At 42.2% G+C, this 10,856-nt stretch overlaps 1 long non-coding RNA gene across 1 annotated transcript; it reads left to right on the top strand.

The window, feature by feature from the left end:
- The first annotated feature begins 1,122 nt into the window (after window positions 1-1,122).
- Window positions 1,123-9,519, top strand: LOC115599012. The gene is made up of 4 exons (XR_003988077.1): window positions 1,123-1,369; window positions 2,712-2,972; window positions 3,106-3,251; window positions 9,355-9,519. It is a non-coding gene; the product is annotated as an uncharacterized LOC115599012 (long non-coding RNA).
- Window positions 9,520-10,856: the final 1,337 nt, after the last annotated feature.

The raw sequence follows: 10,856 nt of genomic DNA, 5'->3' as shown, positions 1-10,856 counted from the left end.
CAGGGAAATGAAAGGCCTTGGTCCTGCAAGGGAGAAGGAGAGGAAATATTTGTTCAGATCTTTGTGTATTTTTAACTCTCACAAAAATACTGCTTGCGAAACATCGGGAGCAGCATCTTTTAGCTTGGTACAAAAGCTTGAGAGTATTTGGAGAGCTTTTCATACGATCTGTGAGATGCACAAGTCAGTGTTCAACACTTCTATGTCTGGGTATTTAACTGATTAAATTAAAAGTCCAATAGCCCTGTGTTTTATTTGCCTAGAGATGCAGGTATTAGGTATGCTCAGTGCTGGAAAGTCCTGACTGTCTTAAATCCATCCCCTCCATTTACTGATGGGAAGATTAAGGTCTCATTTAAATATATGTAGTTAGATACCCCTAAGTATTGTTTTTCTCTTAAGGATGGTGAAGACAAACAAGTAAATAAAAGAAGTAACTAACACAGAAGAATGCATAACTACATCCACTTGCCCACTCACAGGTGCTGGAGGAAAAGTTACCACTTACTAGTGAAACCCCAATAAATAATGCTTCAGTCTTGTAACTACAAATCTTTCTAATAGAATCTGGCTATTTCATGCCCTGCCCCATAAATCAGTGCTCCTGATGAGTAGGCTTTGAATGGCTGGACAAAAATAATTAATCAAGATTAAATCAAAAGCAGCACGCTGCATGTGAAGGTGGTGTTAGGCAGGATGCATTCCTAGGAACAAAATCACTTAGAAGGGGCTTATAAATCTGGGCCATGGCTGAGGCTGATGTGAGGAAATGTGATTGTGATGGATTTTCAGGTTTTATTGTGCATAGATATTGCACATGGTTAGGTCTTCCTGCTCCTGCAGACAGCATCAGGTTTCAGGCCACATGTGTCTTGTGGCTTCACCTACTGAATGCCACAGGTGAGGGTGCAGGGCTGAAGGACCTGTTCTCACCTCTCCTGTGATGGCACTCAGTGGCTGATTTATGCCAGCAGAAATGCAGAGAGGACTACAAACAGTAAGGAGAAACTTGGGGAGATCAGATAGTATCTGTGATGTTAATAAGTAGAAGAAAGACATGCAAGATCTGGAAAAATAAACATTGCTGGGTCATAGTTTTATTCCATTTTAGCTGATGTTCCCCCCTCGTGGTGTCTGACCATTCTGAGCACTGAGAGTATTTTCAAGCATATTGGAAGTGACAGTGTTCTGATAGCTGCTGTACTGAACATTGGCCCAATCATTGAGTGTTAATCCAGTTTTTCTCCTGTATTTATTGACCATTAATGAATCAGGACTTATTCTTCACAGGCAGTGATTGAGCTAAAGCTGTGGCTGGGATACAACCAGGAGCAATGCTCAGAAAGAGAAGAATCTACAGCATTAGCAGGTAAATTAAACATGCATCAGAGCTGGTCTATTTACCTAATGCAAAATAATGCTCTATTTCAAATTCACCCTTAATATCCTCTCTTAAACTAGTCTAATATATTTTTTTACACAGAACATTCCTGTCTGGAATATTTCTCAGCTTATTTTCTCCAGTTCTTCTCTAGGGGAGCAAAGATTTGCATAACATTAGGTCAAAAACCCATTGAGGATGTGCTGCACGGAAATTTTCTAAAACAGATTCATCTTCTGGCTGTGAAGGGGAACTGGGCTCAAGAGAAGTTCCAGACTGACAAAGCACCAGAAAACAGAGAATCCCCAGAGGTTCTGCTTGCTACCACCAGTGCCTGGCAGATAGTATGAAGGCACTCACTAGTTAATAGATCCATCAATATGGGACATAAAATAGACGTTGCCAGGGCAATATGAAGTCTCCCCAGCAGAATGATGAGGTGGTTACTGAAAAGTGATCGTGATTCATAAGCTCATAGAAGGGGCAGGGCTGGTGCTAAGTGTCTGAGCACTTTCATGTCATGGCAATACACCTACCACTCAGTCATGGAGCACACTGTTAGCCTCATTTCCTGCCTCTCTGCAGAGATACAAATATGGAACATTATCTATTTTAACTTTAAAATAGTGAATAATATACCTTTTCTTGGAATTCTGCCTTTCAGCAAAAGAACAATAACCTTAACTTTTTTAATAGCCTTCATCATTCTGCAGTGATGCCAAGAAGATTAATAGTAATTGCCATATTTTATTACTTTTATAGGAGGCTGTAAGGGAAATGAATGTTAGGTTCTGTGTCAAATGAAGGTCGCCCTGACCACCACTGGTTCTAAGGAAGCTGTAGTGCTTCTGGTGCTATAGCTCAACTTTAGGTAACGTCATTAGTGAGGAAGGAGAAAAAGCAGCCTTAAAAATTCAGTATACCAAAAAATCTTCAATGCCCAAACAAAATCAATAGAACACTATAAAAAAAAGCATGGGAAATAAAATAACTGATCTCCTGCCTCCTCTAGAAATTCTTCATCCTGACCTGAAGTTGCAGCTAAAGGAGATATTAGTTTTTCACCAAAACATGTTCATTTTTTAAAATATGCTTCGACCTGACTGAAGAGTCCATCTCACCTTATTCTACTTTGAGGTTGTGTTTCTTTTCTTTTTCTTTTCTTTTTGAAACCACTCTGCCTTGTTTCATTGGGGTTGTTCTGGAGAGCTGCAGCCAGTGCTGGGTTTTGATGGGCAGAGGGAAGCACCTCAAATCACAACAGCATAAAGAACCTGACTTTGAGATGCTCTGCTCTTTTTTGGCTCTTATTATTTTTTCTTTTTTTCAGGACATGAGATGTACCCTGAGGTTCTGGATAGTTATGTCCCTTGAGCTGCAGCTGAAGAAGGAAAGATGGGGAGCGGGAAGGAAAAGTCCCCAGTGAAAATCATGGACAGAAGATGCTTCCAGGTTTTTCTTCTGTGGTGCTGAGGGACTGTCACCCTGGTACATCAGCTTGCTGTGCCTCAGAGAGCACTTTGCTGCTATAAGCATGGCTCAAGGTCTTTCTAAACACAGTCCCATTGTCAATGCCCACTCTAAGACCTATGTAAGATTTCGGGGCAGCTGTTCACAATAAACACCTGTCAAGATTTTTGGGTAGTTTTCCTTTCCCCTGTGCATGCAACCTTATGGGCAGACTCTTGTGTTTTGTCTGTTCTGAAAAATGTGTGTACTTGCAGTCGAATTAACTGAGCTCCTCAGCTGAAGATGAGCTGCTTGAGCTGATGCCTTTGCAAACCCCATCAGCTGCAGAAGATGCTGATAAGAAAAAGGGTCACAGGAGGTTCTCATGAGTGTCTAGTGACCACATGTGTTCTCCAGCCTGGTAAGTAGGTTTTAAATGGAAGAAGAAAGAGTTGTGTGTAGTGCCCTTGGTCTGAGGCAGCTTCTTGGTGGAGGACAGGCTATGGGTGCCACTGTCTACTTAGCAGGATGGTGAGTGAACCCTGCTGACTGCTCAGCTCCTACTTTGTATCCCAGTGCTAGACCAGTATGAATTGTCTGAAGCCCAGTCTGGGGTTAAATCAGGGAAGTTTTTGACTGCCAGTTTTGGGTTATGTTTCCAAAACCATGTTTTTTCTTGTCTTACTGAGTATGGCTTTGCTCCTCCAGTGTTTTTTGTGCAAGGTGCTGTTGACTTGTAGGTAATTCAAGGGTGGGAGATGAAATATAGTAGGTGTGCAAGAATAGGAATGGTCCTTAAGATATATTGAGGTGGAACAGTAAGGATTTGAGAGGATAGCAATTGTCTCTTTATCGGTAGGCGTTTTTCCCCCTCCAGATTTAGCCTTGAGAATCTTCCTGCTTTTTCCAAAAATAAAGACCCTCTTATATCTAAAACACTTTGGAGTAATTTCATCTCCTGTTTAACTCCTGGCTAATAATTTCATCTTTCATTTCCTCCTATTGTTCCCCTGGCATGCATCCCATCTATTATAAGCCCCAGATATCATGAAGTGATTTTATTTTTTTTTTTTTTTTTAGGTTTAGGGAGAGGGAAATAAGAGTCAGGTGGTTTGAAGTTAGGTTTTTATAGCAGCAGAAGTTTTGGAAGCAGTGCACAGAGCCTAGTACTAAAGAAAGAGCTCCATGGGAGGAAATGGGAGTGAGGAGACAAAGCAGCTCTAGCTTTCTGTAAGAGCTGTATCACTGCTGCAAAACAGGACATTTCCAAAACTGGAATGTTTTGTAGCACAGAGGCTTTTGCCTCTTTGTCTGCATGCACAATGACAGAAACTATGGAGTCCATTAATTGGACTTGAGTTTGTGTTTGCCGGCAGGAACTGGGCTCTGCTACATCATATCTAAAGGTGTCCTGCTACTTCCACACCTCCCTTCTTTCCTCTGAAACAGCTCCCAGGCTTTATTTTCTTTTTGGCTTGTGAAGGTGGATTGGAATCCCCAAAATATCAGCAAAGCTTGAGTTAGAAGATTTATCTGAGAGTGTTGTGTGGTGTTTTAGCTCTGTCAATGAAACTCTCTGGGTCAGTTTCTTTTCTCTCCTATGTGTGTCACAGTGTTTTGTCTCCTGGGATGTGTGAGAGCTCTTTGGACATTGAGATGGGGCTGGATGGTGGGCCTTACTAGAGGACCCATGAAATTTGTTTTACTGACCAAGTTACAGAGGGAGAGGTGGATTTACTGGGGTTTTATTTGCACTGGTTCTTGAAGCTATCTTTCATGGCCCATCTGACCTCCTGCATCCAACACAGCTCTGACAGGAGCTGAGGGGAAGAAAGGTGGTTTGCTTTTTCCAAACATTTTTTTATGGAAAGGTTGTAGAAAGGTTGCTGGAGAGCAAAACCTAGGTCTAGAACATGAAGAAGTATACTAAAGATGCAGCAGAGGCTCTACCAGATCAGTCCAGCATCTGCCTTCACTTGACTGTGGAATGCCAACAGCAGAGGCAGTGATTGAGGCATCTGAAAAAGATGGAAGATGCTTCAGAGAAAGTTGGGAAATAAACAGCCCATGATGTGAGCTTGCTATTAGCTACTCCATTACACACATTTCTCTTCTCTTTGTCCAAAACACTGTCCAGTGAATTTAAGTCTCTTGCAACTTGATTAGAGTGCAAGGACATAGGTCTGGCCTTACAAGTGTTAGGTTTTTTTCTATCTTACTGTTCTGGGTTGTTGTTCACCCATAACTGTGTCTCAGATTTAATGAAGTTATGATGATAACCAGGTTCTTGCTCTTTATGGAAAGGCAGCACTCTGTAAATACTGAAGTGAGTCTCTCTGCATCTGGGCTGGTTTCCTACCAACCTGGAAATGAAATTATGTGATTGCTGTCCTAGACTCTGGCTATTGAGTAGCTTTTGCTAACATTCATCCAAAATACATAAGGAAGGAAATTCAATATGGTCAGGAAAAAATAAGCAAATACCACACAAATGTGGCATGGTGCTTCTTAAAAAAGGAAGGTTTGTGCTTGCTCTTTTCCTCTTTCAAGATGAAGAATATTGAAATATATGCAATATTAAAACAAAAGCCCTGCTGTCTTCAGCTTTGTATCAACTCCTTGACCTGCCAGGGCTTCTTCCACCAGCACCTCTACCTGTTGTGTGCTGATGGCTGAGGTTCCCTGGGTATCTTTGTGATGTATGCAGTGGTTTATTATGAAAGAAATCTTGCAAGAGAAAAATGTAAGTTCAGCTTCCAAACAGGGCCAATATCCTGGTACCATCTGATGTGCCTCATAGTCCTGGTATCTCTGAATGCTGGTTCAATGCTTATGAAATTAGAGGCTCTTGTCTTGTGTGGTTTTTTGTGTCTTGATCTCCCCAGGTGGAACTGGGAAGATAAATAGCAAATGAGAAGTCTTAGGAGCACAGGTGGAATATAAAAATCTACAAAGAATTAAACTGATAATATTCAGGTGCAATAGCTAGTAAAGACCTCTTAGATGATGTGAGACAGAGCAAAAATAACTGCAGGACCTTCTAGAAACCTATTCTAGGATATTTCTTAGCTGTGAGATTAGATAATTTTAAATCTTGCATAAACCCTAGAGAAAGTTTATACAGCACATGAATTAAAAATGGGTGTTTGGGACCATTCCCTTTCATGTAGCTACTGGTGTAACCCAGTAGCATAACATTATTCTGAACTTTCAGCAGAATTCCCATTGGCTTTAGATGATGAATTTGGTTCAGTTGTAAAAACTCTGGAAATGGCAAGAGCACAAATTTTTCTGAAAGCATCACAGCCCCTGTCCTCATTCCCCCAAGAGATACAGGAGGATTAGAGAGGGCCAGGAGAAGAAAAGGCCTTTCAGAGAAGAAGGTAGTAAAGGATATTTTGGAGAGTAACTTAGAGTGGAATAAAAAAAAAAGAAAAAGATTTGCGAGTGAGTGTTTTCAGCATGGGAAGCTCCATAGAAAAGGGCTTTTCTCTTTTTTTTGTGTGTTTTTGTTTTGTTTTTTGTTTGTTTTGTTTACAGTTATCCAGTGGAGAGTCCTCAAGAGAGCTGTGAAAAGCCAGTTAAATATTTTATAAAGAAAAATTGGTTGTTTCAGTGCAGAGCTTGAGGAAGGGAAACTTGCCAGTGAGAAATTCCTGGAAATGTGGAACACCAAAGGAAAAAGTCTTATGGGGAGAGAAGCAAATCTGGAGGGTTGCCCTCAGCTGGGGCTCTTTGAGGATCTTTTGGGGGTGGGAGAAGATGGGGAGATGCTGGTCAGGGTCATGGCTTAACCTGCTGTAAATGTGGCTGTAAATCATTGTGGGAGCAAGTCAGTGCTGAACATGTAGAGACCCCAAAAGATGTGAAGGAGAAGAGTGACTTTTGATCATCTTCTAGAAGTAACTTGTTATAAAGGAGAGGCTGGCCTGAGGCAGCAAAGAGTTAAAAACTAGAACAGAAACTCTAGACAGATTAAACATTAAATTATTCTGACATTCATTATATTAAGCAGTCAATTATTTACTAGTGGCACCAGAGAGAGCACATGAATTCTCTACATCAGAGCAAATGCAATGATGCAGTCCAGGCTATTTTTAATAGTAAAGCTTTGGACACAGTGTGCTGGGTCTGATGTGTCTCATCCCTAAATGCATCACTTGGAGCTTTTATAAACAGCCATAGCTTTTCAGGAGTCAGACATTAGGCAACCACTTGGGCAGCACCAGGGACGAGTGACGTAGAAGCCTGATAAACATTTGCAGGGATCCAAGTAGAGCCTTGAGATGGCTAAAAGTTTGGGAAAACAAATTATGTGGGAAGGAGAGGTTGTTACAGGACTGGAAGGCTGTGCTGGCTGTGCCAGCAATGTGTAAGAAGCAAATTCTCCCAAGCTTCCAAGTTCCCAGAGCCCTCTTGAGGTCTGTGCCAATGAAAATAGGAACAGGTTGCTGAAGAACTTTCAGCAGAGGGTGATGGATTTCTTCTGCTACTTGCAGAGATGTGGCAATAGCAGAGGGAACTCCTGGAAATGTCAGGAGGCAGCTGTGCAAGGCTGGGTGCCACCTTCTCCTCCCACCCGTGTGGGCTGTGGGAGATGAGCTGCAATGTGCCCCCACTCCTCCTCTCCCCTGCAAGGTTGTTGCATTGGAACTGTGCATTTGGGAGCAGCTGCCTGACAATCCTGCCAGAGCTACAAAGGGGAAGATTTTTAATTTCAAGCTTGTTCTAGCATAAGTTGTGTAAGTTTCTGTGCCTCTTGTGTATCAGAAATTCAGCTCAGGATCCACGGAGACTCTGCTGCAAATGGATTCTTGCAGCATTGGTGATGCAGGAGGGGGTGTGGGTATTTGAGGCTGTGCTGTGATGGTTTAGGTTCCCTATTTCTCACCTTGAGCATGAGTTCTGGAGCTGACCTGCAATGCTATACAACAGTGGGCTGTAAAGAACTAGAGCAGTTGATTTGGGACCCCATGTATTTACTGTAGTGTCCTGCTTTTTGGAAAGCTACCACTTGTGGATCCCTGAAGGAAGAGAGCTGGCAGGGTATCAAAAGAGGGAAGAATATTTTGTATATACAAAGGGTCATAAGCACCTTGTGTTCCCCACACTGCCTCCCTGCAGGCTGCAAACCCTTTCCAGCTGGGATTGCCTTTTTTCTTTTACTGGTTTGAGTGCAGCAGTTTGTGTAGTGGGCTCTTATCTCTAACTGAAATGGAGAGGCAAGCTGAAATATGGGTAATGTGAGAAAAGAAACCATGTACCTGACCTCAGACAATGAGCTATCTAGCCAGCCTCCAAAGTTAACAGCAGCAACAAATGCACTGACAAATCAGTGGAAAAATTGTACAAAGCATGAAGCAACAATGGAATGATTTAAGCCCAGAAGGGCAGTGAAGAATTGGTGTTCAGAGACTGTTCCCAAGTGCTTTTGTCATCATCTGTTTCAAGGGCTGTACAACTGCCCAACTGATGCAATTCCCATGGATATCTTGGCAGTGCCTGAGCTACGTCTCCTCCCAGGGGAGCTGACCCTTGCTTCACTAAGAGGGGAGGAAAAGTCCCTCTCAGGATTCATTGACCCTGTTCCAGTTGACCATGTACTTTCTGATGCCTTCCTGAGGTCATAGGTGCTGACTTACCCTATTCCTGTACTAAGAATTGGGAAATCTTTCTTTTTTTGGAGGAGGGAGGGGGGGGGAGAGTCTATGACTCTGCATTTGCTGAGCAGCATCAGGCTTCTGAATTGCTCTGACAGCTCACATGATGCTGTGTCTTATTTCCAGAAGATGGAGTGAAGAGAGATGAAAGGCAAACAGGCCAAATGGAACAGTGAGAAGGTACATGGAAAGCCATCCTTAACAATTCATCTGAGATCACAGAGGTCATGTTGTAGAGTAAAAAGAGTCAGCATTGACAGTAGTTCTTTCCTACCCACACAAGGAAATAGGAGAACATGTTCTTGAAGCATGAATCTGCAGCAGTAAGGGGAGTTTATAGCTTGGCTTACAAAATGTAAAGTTCAAAACTGGACAGAAAGAATACATCAGATCATGAAAACACAGAAAGAAATATTATAAAAACAAGTTGCATAAAGGAGGAAGAAAATAGAACTTGGGGAAGAGGATGAAAGAGAATAGTGAAGAGAATGATCAAACAAAAGGATTTAAAAATAGAAATTGAAGAGAGATGCCCTTTATTCCCATTAGATGCTTAGATGAAAATTAAAAAAAAGGTGTTTGGAAATGAAGGTAATGAATGAAGCAGGGAACTTGGATGCTATCATCAAAGGAAGAAATTTTCAAAGAATGTTAGAACAGAGAAAAATGGTAAAAATTCTTGTCTATACTTTCACCACCCTCTCTCTCTCTCTTTCCCTGCAGCGTTGTGTTGCTCACTCAATCTGCCTGGAGCCCTGATGATAGTGGAGTAAGGAGGGGTGGGGAAGAGAGCTGAACTTTGCTTCTGAGTATTAGTACAGAAAGCAGCACTTCTGAAATTGTCTTCATATTTTTTCTTCCCAGCTGAAAGTTACAGAGAGCTTTGAATGGGAAAAACAAAAATGTGATGCAGCTGAAACTTCTTTCACGCCCTGATCCCCAAACAGAGCACCACGCAATGTCACAGTGGCCTGCTTCAATCTTTTTCTTTCAAATGACTTTTTTTTAAAGCATGTGTGGTGTGGAGAATCTCTATAGAAGCCAAAATGGGAATGCAGTGCTCCCTGTCATGGCTTTGGTTTGATATGAGGAAACGAGCTTGAACCAGGAGAACTCTGCTGGTGGCACTGCTGCCCTGAGTCCTTGGGCAGGTTTCTCCTCAGCAGACATCTGCTACTTGATGAATTCCATCAGCTCCACTGGCACAGAAACCACTGCAAAAACTATCTGAAATATGGAGAATTAAATGGTTTGTGTGGTTAGTCTCAGAACACTTGAAGATGTTACCACCACCACCTATTTCCAGCAGCCTGAGTTAGTTTTAGGAGCCATCCAAGTATTTGCTGCTCTTAAGGCTTCACAAAAGGAAATCCTTTGCCCTAGTGCTATGGAAAATGTGAGAGTTTCACAGGGATCCAGTTGGGGGAACAATTCTGGGGGCTGAGCTCAGTCAGGGCATGGCAACAGTGGCTGGTTGGGTCCTTGTAGGATCCTGGGTCACCTGGGTGTGGAAGTGCCAAATGAGAAAGGGGTTTGGCAACCCCCAGTAAAAGAAGGATGAGGACAGAAGAGTTCCAGAGCAGTGAGGCAGAAAGGGCAAAATACAGAAGGATCACAGGAAAAGCAAGGCAGATGTTTTCTGGCTGGGTATTCACTGTGGCAACTGGCAGCAGCCCTTCTGAGCATGAATAAATCCAGGTATTGACTGTGGTAGAGTTTTTGAGATCCCTTTCTCTTAAATAAAACCATTCATTCTCTTAATGGAAATCTCTACTATAAATACCATAAAGAATTCTGTTTTCTATGCTTCTGAGATTATTACTGATGTACCTGGAACAAAACAAAGGACTTGCACTTGGGGGGGGAAAAAAGTGCCAGCTGAGAGATTAATTTTGACAGAATCTAGGTCTGCTCAAAAACACTCAAAAATTCAGCATGTTGTCTGCTTGCCCATCTCCCTGTTTTGATACTCATTCACAGCTTTGAATTCCCTGCTAGTTCAGTTTTGCCAAATATAAAGACTTTGCCATGGCAAAACTACCAGTGATGCAGCAGGACTGTTAAAAATGGATGGCTGTGGGGTTTTTTTTAGCTGCTCTGAAAAGGCCATAAACTAAACCTGACTCTTTCTCCATATATCAAGCTCAGCTGCAGCTTCCCTTTCTGATCTAATCTGCAATAGGTGGTTGTCATATCCTGAATACTTCCCCACCTGGATCTCTTTGTGGTTTCTGTGAAGTCAGGCATTCTTACTGGGGAAATACAATATGCACATAAATCTGGCACTGCTGTTCATTGCAGAAGGCAAAATCCTCCATCATCCATCCTGTGACAAATTCTGAGTGGTTGCAGCACTGTGCCATCAC

The sequence above is a fragment of the Calypte anna genome, chromosome 12 (assembly GCF_003957555.1).
Source record: "Calypte anna isolate BGI_N300 chromosome 12, bCalAnn1_v1.p, whole genome shotgun sequence".
Taxonomy (NCBI): domain Eukaryota; kingdom Metazoa; phylum Chordata; class Aves; order Apodiformes; family Trochilidae; genus Calypte; species Calypte anna.
Note: the sequence above shows the minus strand (reverse complement) of the source record. Positions and strands in the feature narration are given on the sequence as shown.